A 16,896-nucleotide genomic window follows, 5' to 3' on the forward strand; every position below is an offset into this window, starting at 1 on the left:
TATTGGAAAACTCGGACTTCCATCCAGTATATTGCATTTGGGCCCAGGTTTGAAATGTGATGCTCAAAAGGCTTTCGTGTGTGCACGTTAGCCAATAAGAAGGTAGGTGGGGTGGCCAAGTCCATGCTAGCCACCCATGTAGAGTTGGGAAAGTGAATGGGTGTTGAGAGGTCATATGGGAGTATGTGACAGCAAGAGGGGCATTATGTGTGCAACTAGACATAATCTTTATCATGGGGGAGAGCTGTATTCTTATGGCAGAGGTGTTGTGCAATGTAGTGTATCTGGTGGGTGGGTGCTGAGAGGTAGGTAGTCTGGAGAGTATGCAACATCAGGAGAAAACCGTTAGGTGTGCAACTAGATCTACATGTTATGGTGGGGGAGAGGAGCATTCTTATGACAGGTCTGTTGTGTAACGTGTCTTAGAGTAATGCATGTAGTGGGTGGGTGTAGTGAGGTAGTCTGGAGAGAGTGTGAGAGCAGGAGAGACATTATGTGTACAGCTAGACCAAATGATATCGAGTGGAATAGCTGCATTCTTATGACAGAGGTGTAGTGCAATGTTTCTTAGTGTGTGTGGTGCAAGTGGTGGATGGGTGCTGAGAGGTTGTCTAGAGACTATGCAAGAGCAGGAGAAATAGTTATGTGTGCATCTAGACCACATTGTTATCGTGTGTAATAACTGCATTGTTATGGCAGGTGTGATGTGCAATGTGACTTAGACCATTGCATGTAGTGGAGGGATGCTGAGATGTAGTCTGGGGACTATGCAAAAGCAGGAGCGTCTTTATGTGTGCAGCTAGACTGAATTTATCGTGGGGGATATCTGCATTCTTATGGCAGAGGTGTTGTGCGATTTGTTTTTAGTGAAGTGTTTGATAGTAGAAGTGTGCGAGAGCATGGCAGTGCCTTCAGCTAGTTTCGATAAGCATGGGTTTTGATATGTACCTGTGTTTCCTGGTTGGTTTCTTGGTTGCATAGATGCTGCTAAATTTAGAAGGGAGTGAATTCGGAGCGCAGCTAAGTTCTAGCCATTCGTTATATAAATGCATCTTGTGTGATATAGTGGCTGCAGTTTAAACTTTCACCTAGATTCGATTTCTTAGATGTCTTCAAATCTGGAATGTACCTAGATTTGAAGACATTGGCTAACCTCAATAATTCATCCTAACAGTGATTCATTGTCTACCCTCAAAAATTAAGATAAAATGCAATACATTTGCTACCCTCAAAAATTCCATCTATATGCAATACATCTGGGCTGGAAGCTTTCCTCAAGAGTTCGGCTAGATGCAATACATTGGCTACCATCAGAGAATCATCTAGATGTAATACATTGGTTACCCTCAAATGTATACTAAGTGCAATACTATGGCTACTCTAAAATTACACTAAATGCAGTACATTGGCTACCCTCAAAATTCATCTAAGTGAAATACATTGGTTACCTCAGATTCATTTAAGTGCAATACAATACTGGTTATCCAAACAGAATTAAACTAAATGCAGTACATTGGATTTCCTTTAAAGTTCATCTAGTTGTAATACATTGATTATCCCCCAAAATGCATCTAATGCAATACTTTGGCTACCCTAAGAATGACTCTAAGTGCAGTACATTTGCTAGTCTTATATCCCATAGGTATGGGATGCAATATGTACCTGTCTGCTATTCCTGGCTTCTTGATATTGTATCTGCGGACTGGATTTTATCATGTATTCTATTGGTTGTTCTTAGTCTGGTTAGTTAGGCAAAAAGGCTAAACATCGTTTGGTGATTGTATGGTCATACTGCGTTGAATAGCTGGCTCACAGGGAGGACAGGGTTAATCAGGGTCTAGGTGGAAATAGCCATGTCTTGAGGGCCTTCCAGAAGGCCAGGTGGTCCTCTATGCATCAGAGGCTAAGCGGCATAGAATTCCAGATAGAGGGGGCTTGGACGGAGAAGGTGGTGCCTCCAATTCTGGTTGATTTGAATTAGGGGATCACCAGTAAGAGAGCAGTGCCTGAGCACACATGTCTATTGGAGTGGTAATGGGTGATTTTTTGTTGAAGGTATTTTCGGCCTGTCTTGTGTTGTGTAGGGCTTGTTGATTCTGTAACAAATCAACTTCTGGTGCACCAGTGTTCCAGGGATGAATATCAGTTTCTAAACCACATTTCTAGTACACGAGAAGGGATCTGAACAGATTGGAAACACAAGCAAATTATAAACATCCTTGTCCAATTTTGGTAACGTGAACAGAACGGCAGGTTTATCTTTGCAAGATCGTTGGTTATCAAAACAGAGCAAAAATACAGTTATTACCCAATGATAAAAGGGACTGTCCAGTCAAGGTTGTATAAAAGGTTGCATACAAATATTGACTTTATTTTTATTCAACAGACAGTTCTAGCACACTACAAAATACAACCCACCATGTAAAGGAATGCAGAGGGCAGACACTTTCAAGAAGGGAAAGGGATGCATTCTGGATACTGACAGGAGGGTAGTCAGTAAAGTAATTAATCCCAACAGTTCAGGGATAGTTGGTTTCAGCACAAAGGGAGCAATGGGCCATACAATATCTTGAGAGACCTTCAGAGAAGGATCAGGGGGACTGATTCACAATGTACCTTGTGCTTGTAGAGGTACTTAGTGCTCGACAGGGTCGAGTCAGTTTCAGGGCACTTTACAGCTCCTGTGACAGAGTTCAAGACGGGAGACAGCTGCGGGTATCAAGCGGCAGGCAGTTCGGTGAGTGAGGCTGGAAGGATGGCTCCAGGCTGGCCTACATGGAGGCTTGGGTCAGGAATCATTGTGTCAGTGCTGGTTGGTGGGTCTGAAGCAATGGTTGAGGTGTCTTGGGCAACGTTGGCACAGTCAGTTGCAGCTCGAGGGGCTTGACTGTCTCAAAAATGTCCTTTAAGGCAGATGCTGGTTGATGCTTGTCAATGCACTCCTCCTAGCTTCTTCACTGGGCTCTTATCGTCTTTAAGGCGAATGGCCCAAAGCTGAGGAGAGTGTTGCAGGCAACAGCCTCATCCTTGGTTTGGTTCAGAGACTCTGGCACTTCCCACTTAGGAAGCTTGCTTGCAGAGCCTAGCAGGGCACGATTTGTGCTGACTGGCTACTGGTTCTGGAGCTGATGGAGGGTCCTATGGATTCAACATCTCCTTCTGTTCCCTGGGAGTTGGTTAGGGGAGGGATCTTGCTTCCCTCTTTGGAAATCCTCGCCTTCCTTCCCTGGCGGAAGCTGTAAGGCAGACTGTATCTACAAACAGGGTCCACATGAGTTTGTCTTGTTACTCCTTGCAAAGTATTCAGATGATCTGCCCAAAAGAGGGGCTTGACCCTCTTTTAACACCAAATGGAGCACAGGGAATGGTGTGGGCTAAGTCTACCTTAATTAACTAATCCTGGGTCCCCATCAACAATCTTGTGTAACAATGATCTCATAACCAGAATGCTTTGCAACAGAAAATGTAAAGGGGTGAAAACATGTAATTCTAAGTCCCACCCATCTTCCTGTGCATTGTGGCTCAAATGGTCTCTATGGTTAATTGAGCTCTCTGTGGTTTCTCATTAAAGTGTCAGGTTTCCCTTGAAGCTGGGGCGAGTCCAAACTTTTGGTGTCCGCCAAACCATGTACTCATACCTTCTGAATGAGGACCTCCTGCAGGGATGATTACTGTAAATACATAGTCCCAGACATGACAGATCACTGCTCTTGATACTGAGAGACGAGTGCTGGTTTCAGGTTGACAAAGTGCATATAAAATGTTGTTGGGGTTTTCCAGTCGGATGTTAGTCCTGTGACCAGGCCTCCCTTGGGCTTGTTTGAATTAACTCTGATTAGTATGCAAAGCTGCCACCAGCAGCAAACAAAGGAAAGGGCGAATCCATGGAGCCATTGTTAGTTAAATAAGCTGGCTTTGGCAGGGAGAAGGTTTTGCCCTCCACCTTCTAAGATGCCTTGATGTACTCTTGGCTGTCATATTCCAACTAAATATGACAGGGGGATGGTGCCTGTAGGCTGTGTGCACACATAGTACACAGGTATATATGTATGTTGAGGTGAAGATTTCTTTAAGGAGGGAGGGAGCAAATGCCATTCGGGGGTCCGGTAGAATGGCTGACAGTAATTTAAGGACTTCAGGTCTAGAGATGGTAGAGAAAGAAGATAAGCTAGGATGGGAGCAGGCTGGTTGCCGGGTTCATTTGGGTTAGCAAGTAGAGTGGGTGGGAGTGCTGCCAGTTTCTTGTCAATGGTGCAGGTTCTTTCTAGCGCTGTGTAGTCGAAATGGTCAGAGAGGATGTCGCAGAGAGATTGGGAGACATGTCTGGGGGAGAACTACAGGTGGAGGGTCATGAATTCTGTCATAATATTGTGGAGCTCCTTGCTATTGTTATGGGCATTAGACATTCGCTTAATGTAAAAGGATTTCTTGGCCCTATGGATTCCAGATTTGGAGATATGATATTGATGGATGTAGGCTGTTTTATTTTGGAGAGTATGGTCAGCCCACCCTCTACATGGAGGAAAGCAGGGAGTTGGCCGGGTCTGGGGTTATTACGAATTTATTCCAAACCAGGACATGGGTTGAAGGTCCTGCGTTAGTCTTTAGTGGAGGAAGGGTGGGTGACATGGGATAGAAGAAGATGGCTGCATTGTCCGTCCATATGAGAGGTCTTCAGGGAAGTGCAGAGATGAGGTCAGTGAAGCTGAAGATGACGTCAAGAGATATATGATGAAAAGACAAAAACAGTTACAAGCTTATATAGATTCCGGAGTTCACCTAAGACATTTTCGCAATTTCACACCATGCAAGAGTTGGACAACTGCTGGGTGTTCCCCTACTGGCATTTCATCCACTTTTTCATGCCTGGCTGAAATGGCTGACCTGAACGTACGTCTGCCCTGGGACAGACCTGCTAGGAAGTTGAGAACTTGCACTAAAAGTGCTGAAACAGGATGAAAAACTTGATGGATGCACCAGCATTCCCGTTTGTCCCATGAGCGCCGTAGCTCCTAAGCGTGGACAGGGCCCACGAGTCTCTGATAAACTCAGCAGCAAGCTGCAAAATTCCGGACATCTCCCATATCTGCCTAAAATCCTGAGCGCTAGCAGTTGCAGGCTCCCCGTGTCCACTAACGGGTGTGTCTGACGGTATATGATGAAATTACTGAATTAAAATTACTGAATCCACCAAAAGACCTAAAAAGCATACCACCAAAAGTTCTAACTACTAAAAGTCCTAACCTTTAGTGCTATGTATGTTTTGGTGGGGTCGGTAATAAACATTTATTTAAAAAGCCTGCAAGGGGGGGGGGGGCTGCACAGATGCCCCCCGCAACACCCTGCTCATCATTCTTTATAGTATAGTGAGTAGGGATTGTGGGGGACACCCCCGCAGCTGACCCAAAAATAAAATGGACCTTTTAGATGTGGTCATTTCCGTCGTGGGAAATGTAGCCGTGGATAAATCACACAGATCCTGTCTGACCACCTAGGTTGTGTAGCAGGTCCTACCTGCACGGAATCATCCTTGCAAAATCTACTGGAAACCACGGCTGAGACTTACATAATGACACCATTAATACCACCACTGCCTGCTCCCTCTGAACTTTCACCAGTGCTCTCATCAGCATGATGATCAGGGGAATGGCGTAATGAGTCAACCCAGACCAACTGTGGAGAAAGGTGTTTGCTCCCAGAGCTCCTGGATCCAGTCTCCAGCTGAAAAACGTGGGAGTCTGCGCATTCAATCTGGACACAAAGAGATTAATGTTGAACGGGCCCCACTTCTCCTGCAGCTTCGTAAATACTGCTGGATGCAACTGCCAGTCACTGAAATCTACCAGGTAACACAAGTTCCAGTCTGCAACCACGTTTACCTCCCCTGGTAAGTACTCTGCTGTCACTACTATGTTCCTCTCCAGACGGTTGTGCCAAAAATATTTTGCCAACTCTGCCAACATCTTGGACCTTGTACCCCCTAACCTGTTCATGTACTGGACTAGATGTTGTCCATCTTCAGCAGAATGCAGCAGTTGACTCTGTCCCAGGCGAATGTTCGTACTGTAAAGGAGCCTGCCAGCAACTCTAGAAAATGTATGTGTAACTTTAATTCTTTTTCAGACTATTTCCCTCCAGTCTCTAACCCTTCCTCATCAGGCACCCCAACCGGCTCTGCTGCTGTCTGACACTATGACTAGTTCCGGGACATGGCCGAAGATTGCTCGGCTGTTCCACGCTTCCATGTTCTGCAACCAACAAGTCAGTTCTGCATTTCCTTCCTCCTCCAACAGGACTGTCTGGTGATAACCTACATCCCCTCAAAGATGACTTATCTTCAGTCTCTGCAGGGCTCTGTAATGTAAAGGCCCTGGAAAAATCACCTGAATCGATGCCGCAACTATGGCTAGACTACGAAGCAAGTTATTATGCTTCGCGATCACAGCTCTGAGCTCCTTCTTGATGGCTTTCATCTTTAGAGAGGGTAGCTCGAGGGATGCATTTTTGGTGTCTATCATAAATCCTAAGAACTCTATTATCTGCCTGGGCTTTAGCTCTGACTTTTCTTAGTTGTTTAGAAATTCCAGGGAAGTAATTAGGGTGCATATCCAAAACACCTGCTCTTGGAGCGCTGTGCTGTGTTGTGCTAAAATCATAATGTCGTCTAGGTACACAATAATCTGGATACCCCTGTCCCTGATAGCTGCTGCTACTGGTTTCATCACTTTTGTGAAGGCCCCCAGTGCTGAGGACAAACCGGAGGGCAGGCAACTGAATTGCCAACTCTCCTTGTTCCAGTGGAAGCAGTGGAACTTGCTGTCTTCTGCTGCTATTGGAACAGTGAGGTAGGCATCCTGCAAGTCCAACCTTGCTAGCCAATCTCCCTGTCAGAGAAGATCTCAGAGGAGATGAATACCCTCCATCTTGAAATGTCTGTACGTGAGCCAACCATCCAACTCCTTCAAGTTTATTACTGGTTTTGAAACATATTGCTGTAAAACCCTGGACCTTCCAGCGTACTGTGCTCTATCGCTCCCTTGTTCGCTAGACTGTGTAGCTCTGCTTGCAGAAGAAGCACCTCTTCTTGAGCCATGTGGATGGCGAGGAGCACCACTCTCTGTGTGGGTATCCCAGTGAACTCTACCTGTAGGCCTACCACTGCTTGTAACACCCAGGAGTCGCTTTACAATTCCTGCCATTTGCACAAAACCATTATTGTCCTGCCCCCCACTGCAGGAAGTTGGTTGCATTGCGCACTTACTGCCTGATATACTCTGTTGTCTATAGGTGCCTCTTCCTCTTGGACCTCTAGGGTGGCAGTTCCGTGTAGGGAAGAAAGCGTTGTGTTGTTTACTTTCCCAATACTATGCTTGGGGACCTTGGGGCCTTCTATGCATCCCGAAGCGACGGGTCTCACGGCCCTGATGTCGAGTAGTCCCTGCAAAAACTCACCACAGGAAGATCTTCTTAATTGAAGATTGGGCTTTCTCCAAGGTGGTGTAAGTACCGACAAACCATGACATCTCTTTCACGAAGGCGTCTCTAAAAAGCATGCCTTGCGCTCCCTCACCTGCTTCATAAGTCGCTAGGTCACTAAGCTTGGAGTCTACTGAAGTAAAAGGCTCCTCCTTTTCTCCGAAGAGTGTGCCATTAGGGTTACCAATTGACGAGGGTCTGCGCACAGGATGTATCTTTGGCTCTTTCTGCCAGGACCATAATTTTTGCTAATGGGTCCGTGAGCTCTAGGACTTTATCTTGACATCCCTTCCAGGCTCTATCTACGCCTTTCCTTATGTTTTTGAACGTTTTCATGATGAAGATCACCATCTTAGGATCCAGCTCCCTGTTATCTGTACCTTGCTGGCAGGTTGGGTCTCCGACATTCTGCTTTCATATGGAACCGTATTTCCATTCTAGTGTTTTTCTAATCTGCTGTGCAATGTACATAGGCACATTGGGCGAAGGCACCCTTTCTGTCGATTTGGGGTGTCTGATAGCCTCAGGGTCAAACATATCGACTGTATTATCTTTTTCGTCCCCCTGATCTGGAGTGACCAGTTTCTGTGGGACCTGGTCACTGCCTTCTTGTCCTCTTCATCGTCCTCATCATCTGGCGTGTAACTGCAGTGATCATCCCCTATATTAATCTCCCGTGGGTTTGGGGTAAGAGGTGTGGCTCGACTTATGTAAAAATGCCTCTTTTAATTTACTGAAGGTGTCAACCACCTCACTGGGCCTTCTATTATCTCCCTCTTTTTGGATGAAGGGGGGGGGGTAGAAGAGTGTGGCCTATTCTGAGCATTTTTACACCCCACTTCCTCAACCCCAGACCTGGGGTGTCCGGCAGATGTACCCTCACCACGGCTGTCCGTCCTCCTTTTCCTATGCACTCCATCTCCTCCTCTACCCTTTGTGGCTACAATCGACTCCAGGCAGTCCTGAATGGGCTTCACCCCCTGGGAAACTGCCAAAACTAGTGAGTCCCCAACAACTTTCTTGAAACTTAGGGATAAATCTTGGTCTGCATCTGGGACATCTTCAACCCACTCCTCAATCCATTTGTGGGTGGTGCTCTTGGATGCCATAACAAAATTCAGGCTACCACACTTAATAGAAGGTCTTTCAGGGTTTGAACACGGCAAGCTGCAACTACACTCAGAGGAAATCTTGGGGGGAGTAATAGGCACTGTGTACTGGACACATTTGTGTATGTGCCAAATCCCGAGCTTGAACTGCACAAGCTGCAGTAGAGGGTACTCTGCTTGTGCAGGATCATACAATATTTCAAAAAATATATTCTTATCTGCAGCACTGCCGTTGGGGTGTTTTGAGATGTCATGCAGTGATAAAATGTGAGAAATATCTCCTTGACGCTAAAGGGAGCGTTCGCCACGTTCCGTACAACTCTTGACATGCTGGCTCTCAGAAAAAAAGAAGTGGCGAGGGCTGCATTTTTTGTCGGAAAAAAGAGTTGGACTCGTTATGGGTTATGAACTCGGCCCTGCAACATCACCTGAGCACTTCCTGTGCTGTTGTGGGCCTTTACCCAGTATGCGAATGAGAGTTGGACAGGGTGCCTCAGCATAGCGCATTCGGTCACGGCTCCGGTCCGCTATCCCCCCCCCGCCTCGCTGATAATAGAAACGATGAGCTCACTAAACACAAGGCTAAAGGAAGCGTTGAATGTCGCGCCTGAACGCTCGTATGTTTAAGGACAATTACTTCATGCTGTCCACACGCTTACAAACATTTACAATAAATGAATTGTGCATTAACTATATGCTACACACTAAATATCATACAATATAGACAATGAGGCACAAAGTCCCCCATTTCCCAACTTAACTGCTGAGTGAGCAGCAAACGAAAGAGGAAGGGACCTGCGCAGAAAACGGTTCATAGGAGAAGCTCAGCCAGGATTGGTTACTGGTGGACTTTGCTGGTCATAGGACTAGTGGACTTTGGTGGTCATAGGACTCCAATGATCAAAGAACTTTTGGGGATTTGTAGTTCCTGAGTGTTTTGGTTAAAAAACAAAGAAAGAAGGACATTTTTGTTTGGAAAAAGTTACATTGAAAAGCTGCTGATGAGCGGAATTAAAGAAAGTTAAGCATAATGATCGCCTCCGGTCTTGACTAGAATTCCTTCCCATTATTTCCTGTGATTTGGTAAGAACATCCATCCTCATAAAGTATGCTATGGTAATTCCCTCACAGGTGTTTTCTTCCTAAACCTTTTTAGAAAAAGCGAAATATGCCTCCATATTGTGAGTTGTTTTTAAATCTTCATCTTCTAAAAAATGATCCTCAACATAACCATGTAGGTCCGCCCATCATGGAGCCACGTCACTCTTGGCATTTCTGCCATATGGATCTCAACAGGGTAGCCTTGCATAGAAGGTATCCAAGAAGTAAACCTTCAATCACAGACATTCCCAGTCCGAATCCGGTCACTCTGCACATGGTGGCGGGTCTCAACTATAATGCATTACCTGCCGATCAATGAGGGTAGTTTCTTAACACGCATACCATTGCCAGGAGGGATTTTTTTTGCATTTGTTAACTTAGGCTTGACAGGGTGATGTCTTACTTGTAAATGAAATTACCTAATTTATTCATTTTTTTATAATTCGACTTCATTTCATTTTCACAGCACACTATAAAGTTGTCAAATCCAAGAAAATAATCAGCACATAAAACGACTTTTCCTTCAGCCCCTGCCTCCCACCTCCCCTGTCTCCGATGCCGAGTAACAACTCACTGCATAAAACATTATAAACCATTAGTAAGAGCAACATCACCCTCTTAAACAGAAACAGTGGGTGCCCATGGAAATCCATATTTCAAATACTACCCTCAACCCATCTCAGATGCAGGAGGCACATCTGGCTGATTGGCTGTGCCATATTTCTGTATAAAGGTGGACCACTCACATTTCCGCGAGTTGTGTGCATTGTGCACCATAGCCATAATGTTTTCCATTTCATATACGACCTTGGTCTTAGCAGCCCATTCCCTTTCAGTCTGCAAGGTTTCTCTCTTCCAAACAATCATCAAGCAGGCCCTGGCAGCCACTAAAGTAAAGTGAGCCATATTAGATAGAGTACTCCAACTCTCTAACCCTTCCTCCAATCCAAATAGCAACAGCATAGGGTTCAATGCTCAGTGAATCCCATCCAAACCCCGAATCCAACCAATGACCTCCTTTCAGTAACCCTGAACTTTGGCCCAGGACCACCACATATGCCAATAAGTGCCTCCATGTCCACTATTTCTGCACCACAGTGGACTCACTCCCGGGAACAATTTTGATAGCTTCACTCGATCGTACTGCCACTTGTTTATATTGACATGCTCTCATGTCTCATGCGCCCCCTTAAACACCTGATGTCTTGCAGGGCTTCTGGATATATTGTTGACTGTAGCACCTCTTGCTACCAAAATCCGGTGCAGCACTCTGAAATTGCACACTGCCATGTTTAGGGTGGAAGAGCCAGGGATTATTGCGTGTAGATGAATGATGCACTGGGTTGGTTGGGTTTCTGCGGCTGTAAGCAGCGATCCACTAAGAACAGAATAAGTAGACGTCACTCTAGTGATTCATTACTCTTCCGTCCCCTGCTCCCAGGTTACCACCTAATGGGAGCTGGACTCAATGGGCCTCATTACAAATCAGGCGGTCCGGAAATAACGGTGGCGGTAAACCCGCCGCCACCGTTGTTTCCGGACCGCCTGATCCCGACTCCTGCAGGCGGGAGATGATGTTCCCGCCAGGTTTGAACTGGCGGGTTTAACACTGGCCGCCTGCAGGCGGACGAGGAAACACCGGCAGCATTACGAGATGCTGCCGTTGTTTCCATGATCCCCATTCCCATTGAGTCTGATAGGACTCAATGGGAATGGGGATTAACGCCATTCCGCCTCCGTCATTCACTGAAAACCGGGGTTGTAATGCCCCGGTAATTCCGGGAATCACGGAGGCGGAATGGTAATATGAGTCCGGCGGTAACCAGGCGGTTTTACCACCTCGGTTACCGCCAGACTCGTAATGAGGCCATACCTTATGGTGCTGTGGCTTGTTGCAGCTTGCACTTCTTTGACCAGTTCTTCACTGGTTTACCCAGGCCTGCAGTAGTGCTTTTCTTTTGGTTCTATCTCTGTGCACTTTTCTATTTGTTGTGCTTGCTTCTTGTCTTGTTCTGCTGCTTTGTTAAGTGTCCTTTATTGCTACCTGTATCTCGTGTGTCTTTATTCTTGCTGCTTTAAATGTCTCTTGCGTCTTGCTGCCTTGAGTGTCTCTTGTGTCTCTTGACTTGCTTTTTGTTCTTCCTGCTTCGTAAGCGTCTTTGAGGCTAACTGCTTGCTCACTTGTCTTCTTGTTTTCCTAAAAGGAGCCGGAACAGAGCGAGACCATGAGGACAGGATGCAGAGGAGCTGACTCTGAGGTGAGAGCGCACAGAGCGTCTTACAACAGAGCGTTCCTTGTAATGATTAGGGTGGAGCGCTGTGGAATAATGTCTGTTTTCTGTCTTTCAGATGGTGTGGAGCAGGAAGGCGCTGAGCTAGGATCTCCTTGCCAGCGGTGAGTATCTGCAGGCGAATTACTGTCCAGACGTGCATGTGCACGGGAGGCGTTCCTGCTATCTCAACGACAGAATTAACGCAAACCAAAGGGTGTGGCCACAGGGCGTGGCTTAAATAATCCTGGGTTCCCTGCCCTTGTAGCCTAGAGCAATACCCTGTGGCCATAGTCAATGGCACGCACAGCAGCCATATTGGGTGACTGGTTTAGCCTAAAGGCGGCGGTCATTTTGGAAGGGTGTTGTGGTGTATTGCAGAAATTGGTGTGAATGCCATTCACGCACCAGTGAAGTCCAGTCTCTCCCTGCCTGCATTATTATTAGGGTTTTTGGGGGTCCCGGGCCAAGATTATGACAGTAGTCCCCACTAAGGCCCCCCATTCAGCTGTTAAGACAGGGATGTGGATTTTCTGGGCTATCTCGATGGAAGCGGGCCACTGTTTGCAGGGCATGAACATTAGAGTCTGGTTCTCAGGACCTGTCTAACACACTATGGCCCTCATTGCAAGTTATGCCGGTAGCCATGCCGCAATTTGCGGCATGGCTGCCGGCAAAACCGCATCCGTGTCTGTGTCTTCGGAATGAGGACTTACCGGACCATTCCGAGTTCAGATGGCCCGGTAATTCCTCACTCGAGGACACGGACACGGTTCATCCCCATTCCCATTTCAGCCCCCATAGGGCTGAATGGGAATGGGAGAGGGAGTAAACAACGGGCCATTACGAGATGGCCCATTGTTTGCTCCCTCTTCCCCTCGCGGGACCCGGTATGCACGCTTGGTTTTCCCAGGCGTGCCTAACGTGTCCCGCGAGGGGACCTCGTAATGTGGTGGAACGGGTTGAACGGCGCCGCAGCCTTTTACAGCGCCGTTTAACCCGTTCCGCCAGGGTCGTAATGAGGCCCTATACCCTTTCCAGTCTATTAGACTATTAGACCGTATACTGTGTTACTCACACGTTTAGAATCTAGAATGTTTCACACCTCATATTCGGGATCAGTGTTCTCAAGCTGTAACGGTGGTGGGTTGGGCATTGAGTTTCGTGTTCCTGGCTGTACTGGTTTTAGCAGTGATACGTGGAGCACAGGGTGAATGCATAAAGAGGGTGGTAGACTTAGTTTGACAGCCACTGGGTTTATGCGAGCTGTGATGAGGTATGGTCCTATATGACGAGGACAGGACTTTTTTGGACCTTTCAATTCAATGTGTTTGGTTAATAACCATAATTGGTCTCCTGTCTGGTATGTCGGTGCCGGTACTTTCTTCTGATCCGCACATTCTTGTACAAGTCCTTAGCTCGCAGTAAGTGAGTGGAAGCCTACTTTAGTGTGTGATGGATGGTGTCATGTAGCGTTGTGACTGCAGGCATTTCTAGGGCCTTGGTTGGATTATACACTGTTCCGGGGCGTTTGACGTGAAGCAAATAGAAGGGTGTTAAACCTGCAGCACTATGCAAGGTGTTATTGTAGGCGTACTCTGCCACCCAGCCGAGGTCTACCCAATCCAGATCTGTGTGAGTGCACATACAGTGGAGATATTCCTCTAACATCTGGTTTTTCTCGCTGTGATTTTGTGGATGATGGCTGGTTGATACGCTGACATATCCCAGAGGATAGCTCTGCAGCAACGTGCTTTCCTTGGAAACAAGACGACACGAAGCAGCACAGGTTCGATCCCCGGTCTGCGCTAAATTCCTGTAACAGCGCCTTGATGCCCCCTGAGCACTTTAAAAATGCAAATAAATCAAATAAATAGCTGAGCAAGAGCACAGCATTTCCTCCAAAAGCGTGAAATTAGCTGACTGCCTGATCGGAGATCAGTACGGAGGGAAACCCATGCAGTTTAACTACTTGGTGTAAGAATGTCTGGGCTATTGAGGTGGCATTTGGTATTCCCTTAAGAGCCACAAAGTGTTCCATTTTTTACAGTAGATTGACTATGACCAAGATTGTGTAAATGGCTCGACATGGCAGCATGTCTGTGATAAAGTCTTATGATACCATATGCCATGGAGCAGGGGGCACTGGAAGTGGTTGGAGGAGCCCTTGTGGTTCTTTCTGTTTTGTCTTATGCTAGACACATACATCGCAGTTCTTTACATACAGTGTCACATCTTCCCAAAGCGTGGGCCATCAATAGTATTGTTGGACCTTGTCAAGGGTTTTGGCAATCTCGGGGTGGCCTTCAATTAGAGAGTCATGATAGCTTTTGAGTATTTGTAGGCGCATCAGGGTTTCGGGGAGATACAACCGAATGCAGTGGTAGGGCAACCCATCCTTGCTGTAACATTTTGGATGCTGCATGACCAATGCATGTAACCAGGTGTGTTTCTAGGGGGAGGGCTCAGGGGGCTATAGCCCTGGATCTTTTGGTTGTAGCCCCGGATAGAAGCTCAGTTGTTACAACCAAAAAGGTTAGCTAGCCCCCAGTCCCGACAGTCCCAAAATAAGCATAGCCTCGGGTCTTTTCCAGACCTAGCAACACCCCTGCATCTAACTTCCTTTCGGTTGCCTTTCGTATTAACATTCGGATTGACTCTTGGAACTGTATAGGTTTCATGGGTGTAGAGTCTACAGCTCCAAGGATCTTGTGCATCAGAATGATTACCACAGGCTCCGGAGTTGCATAGATGTCTTCTTTGCTGCAACCCAGTTCGTTTGAGAGCCTCTGTCATGCCATTGTGTATCCCTGGCTGGTAGGTGATCAAAAAAATCAAATCTGGTGAAGAATAGTGCCTATGAGTTGCCAAGTAGACAGGGCCCAGGCTGTTTTAAGGTATTGTAGGTTTCTGTGGTCTGTGAGAACCATGACAGTAGGTCAAGTGCCCAGCAGACAGTGCAGCTATTCTTTAAAAGTGGCATTGAAGGCCAGACATTCTTTTTCCGTGATGGCATAATTTTATACTGTGGGTGTGAATGTTGTTGACCAGAATACAACTGGGTGGAGCTGCCCGGTGCCTGGGTTCTGTTGGGACAGAACAGTCCCCATGCCGACATAGGAGGCATGGTTTTCAACCACATAGGGGAGTTCTGGCTTCTGGTGTTGCAGGAATGGTACTGGGGTGTACTGATGTTTCAGGGTTGAAAACGCATGTTCTGCATCTTTATTTCAGTAAAAGGTTTTGTTTTTGCAGAGCAGTGCAGTAATTGGATTTTCAATAAGAGAGAAGTCTGGAATGAAGCATCAGTAATCACACAATCAGAGGAATATAGCTCTGTGTTTGGCGTTTTTTTCTCACTGTGTCAAGGAAAAAGGTGTGTTTCTGTTATTTTTCATCATTTTCTGACATGCAAAGCGCCAGGAGAAAGGAGCTGTATTTCTGTGGGGTTACTCTTCACCTTCTCTCATTCACAGAACCAGGAGAAAAGAGATACACGTTTGGGGTTAATTCCCCATTTTTTTTAAATGCACAGATCAAGGAGAAATCAGTTTTTGTGTGTTTGCATGTGTGTATGCATAGGGTGGGTACTGTTCTTTGTATGACACTACAATAGCTGTGAGAACAAAGTTGTTTTTCTAAGTATTTACTACTCTTGGTCTGACCCTGATTAAAGCCATGTAAAGTTATGTGCAGGACACTCTAGTGACACATATGGCATAACAGGGTATTAGAGTTGCAGCCTCTCTGCGTACCTATTGAGTTGCAGTGTTGACAAATCTAAAGGAATGAGGCCCTTCTGCACCAATCTATATGGCCTGAACTTGGGAATATGCCCGAAGCAGCATCCTTGCAAGGCATGGTGCCATATGCTCAAGTGTTACATTTTGCCAGCTCTTGGTGAGGCTATTTGCTCTCAAAGCTGCAGCGTGTATCTCACTGTGAACTAAAAAGCAGGCCCTCAAACCAAACACAGATCCCACCACAGAAGTACTTTGGGAGACATCAAGTTTATATGTGTGTTGTGGTGGTGGTAGAGAAGTTGGCAAGACAGACATTCAATGAAATGCACAGAGCTTCCTTTGTGAGTAATACATCATTGTGAATTACAATGTTCACAAGACTTTCACTGCCCACAGACAGAGCACATCAGAGGACAGTACCAAGGTTATCACGTGCTCCCGGTAAACTAGTCAGAGAAGAAGTTAGTAGCCATGCCAGGCCATAACGAAGTGCTCACAGCAGTAATGGTTGTGTGAAATCAGCACAAGCATCAGCAAGCAGTATTGGCGCTCGTGCAGTGACATTATTCACTTAGGCGCTGACATAATATGCAGAGGTTATCACCGTATCACAAAAACAAAAGGTGGCTTCACTGGAAAGAATACATAGATATCGTCATAATGTATACAATTGTACACAATTCAATTAACACAATCAGCACGCATCCCACAAAAAAGAATGATTGAAACGAGCTCAATGTTAATGTACGAAAACAATTTTAATCAGATTAATTTTCATCAAGTCATAAAGGATAAATAGTGAATATAAAAGACATGATTAACATATTGTAAATATAAAAAAAATGTAAATCAATGACAAACAGTAAAAGTCCAATCAACAAGAATACTAAAGAAAATGTTATTCAAAAATATAGGGAATGGGGATTAACAATATTGCAAAATAAACAATGCATATCACATGAAAGAAAGGAACTCAATCCAGAATATAGCTAAATGTGCAATGCATTATTTAACTTGTACATATCCCATATTCAGCTTTACCATTTTTATTATATTATTTAAATTTATCTGATAGTTGGTTTTTCAAGTCTTTTCTTGTTTTTATTCACTGTTTTGCCTGATCTTTTATAAGTGAGATCTAGTTGATCTAATTTTAGGTTTTTTGAATCTCTGATTTAAAGAATCTGTGATTTTGTG

This window comes from Ambystoma mexicanum, chromosome 6q (genome assembly GCF_040938575.1).
Source record: "Ambystoma mexicanum isolate Mex_15411 chromosome 6q, UKY_AmexF1_1, whole genome shotgun sequence".
Taxonomy (NCBI): domain Eukaryota; kingdom Metazoa; phylum Chordata; class Amphibia; order Caudata; family Ambystomatidae; genus Ambystoma; species Ambystoma mexicanum.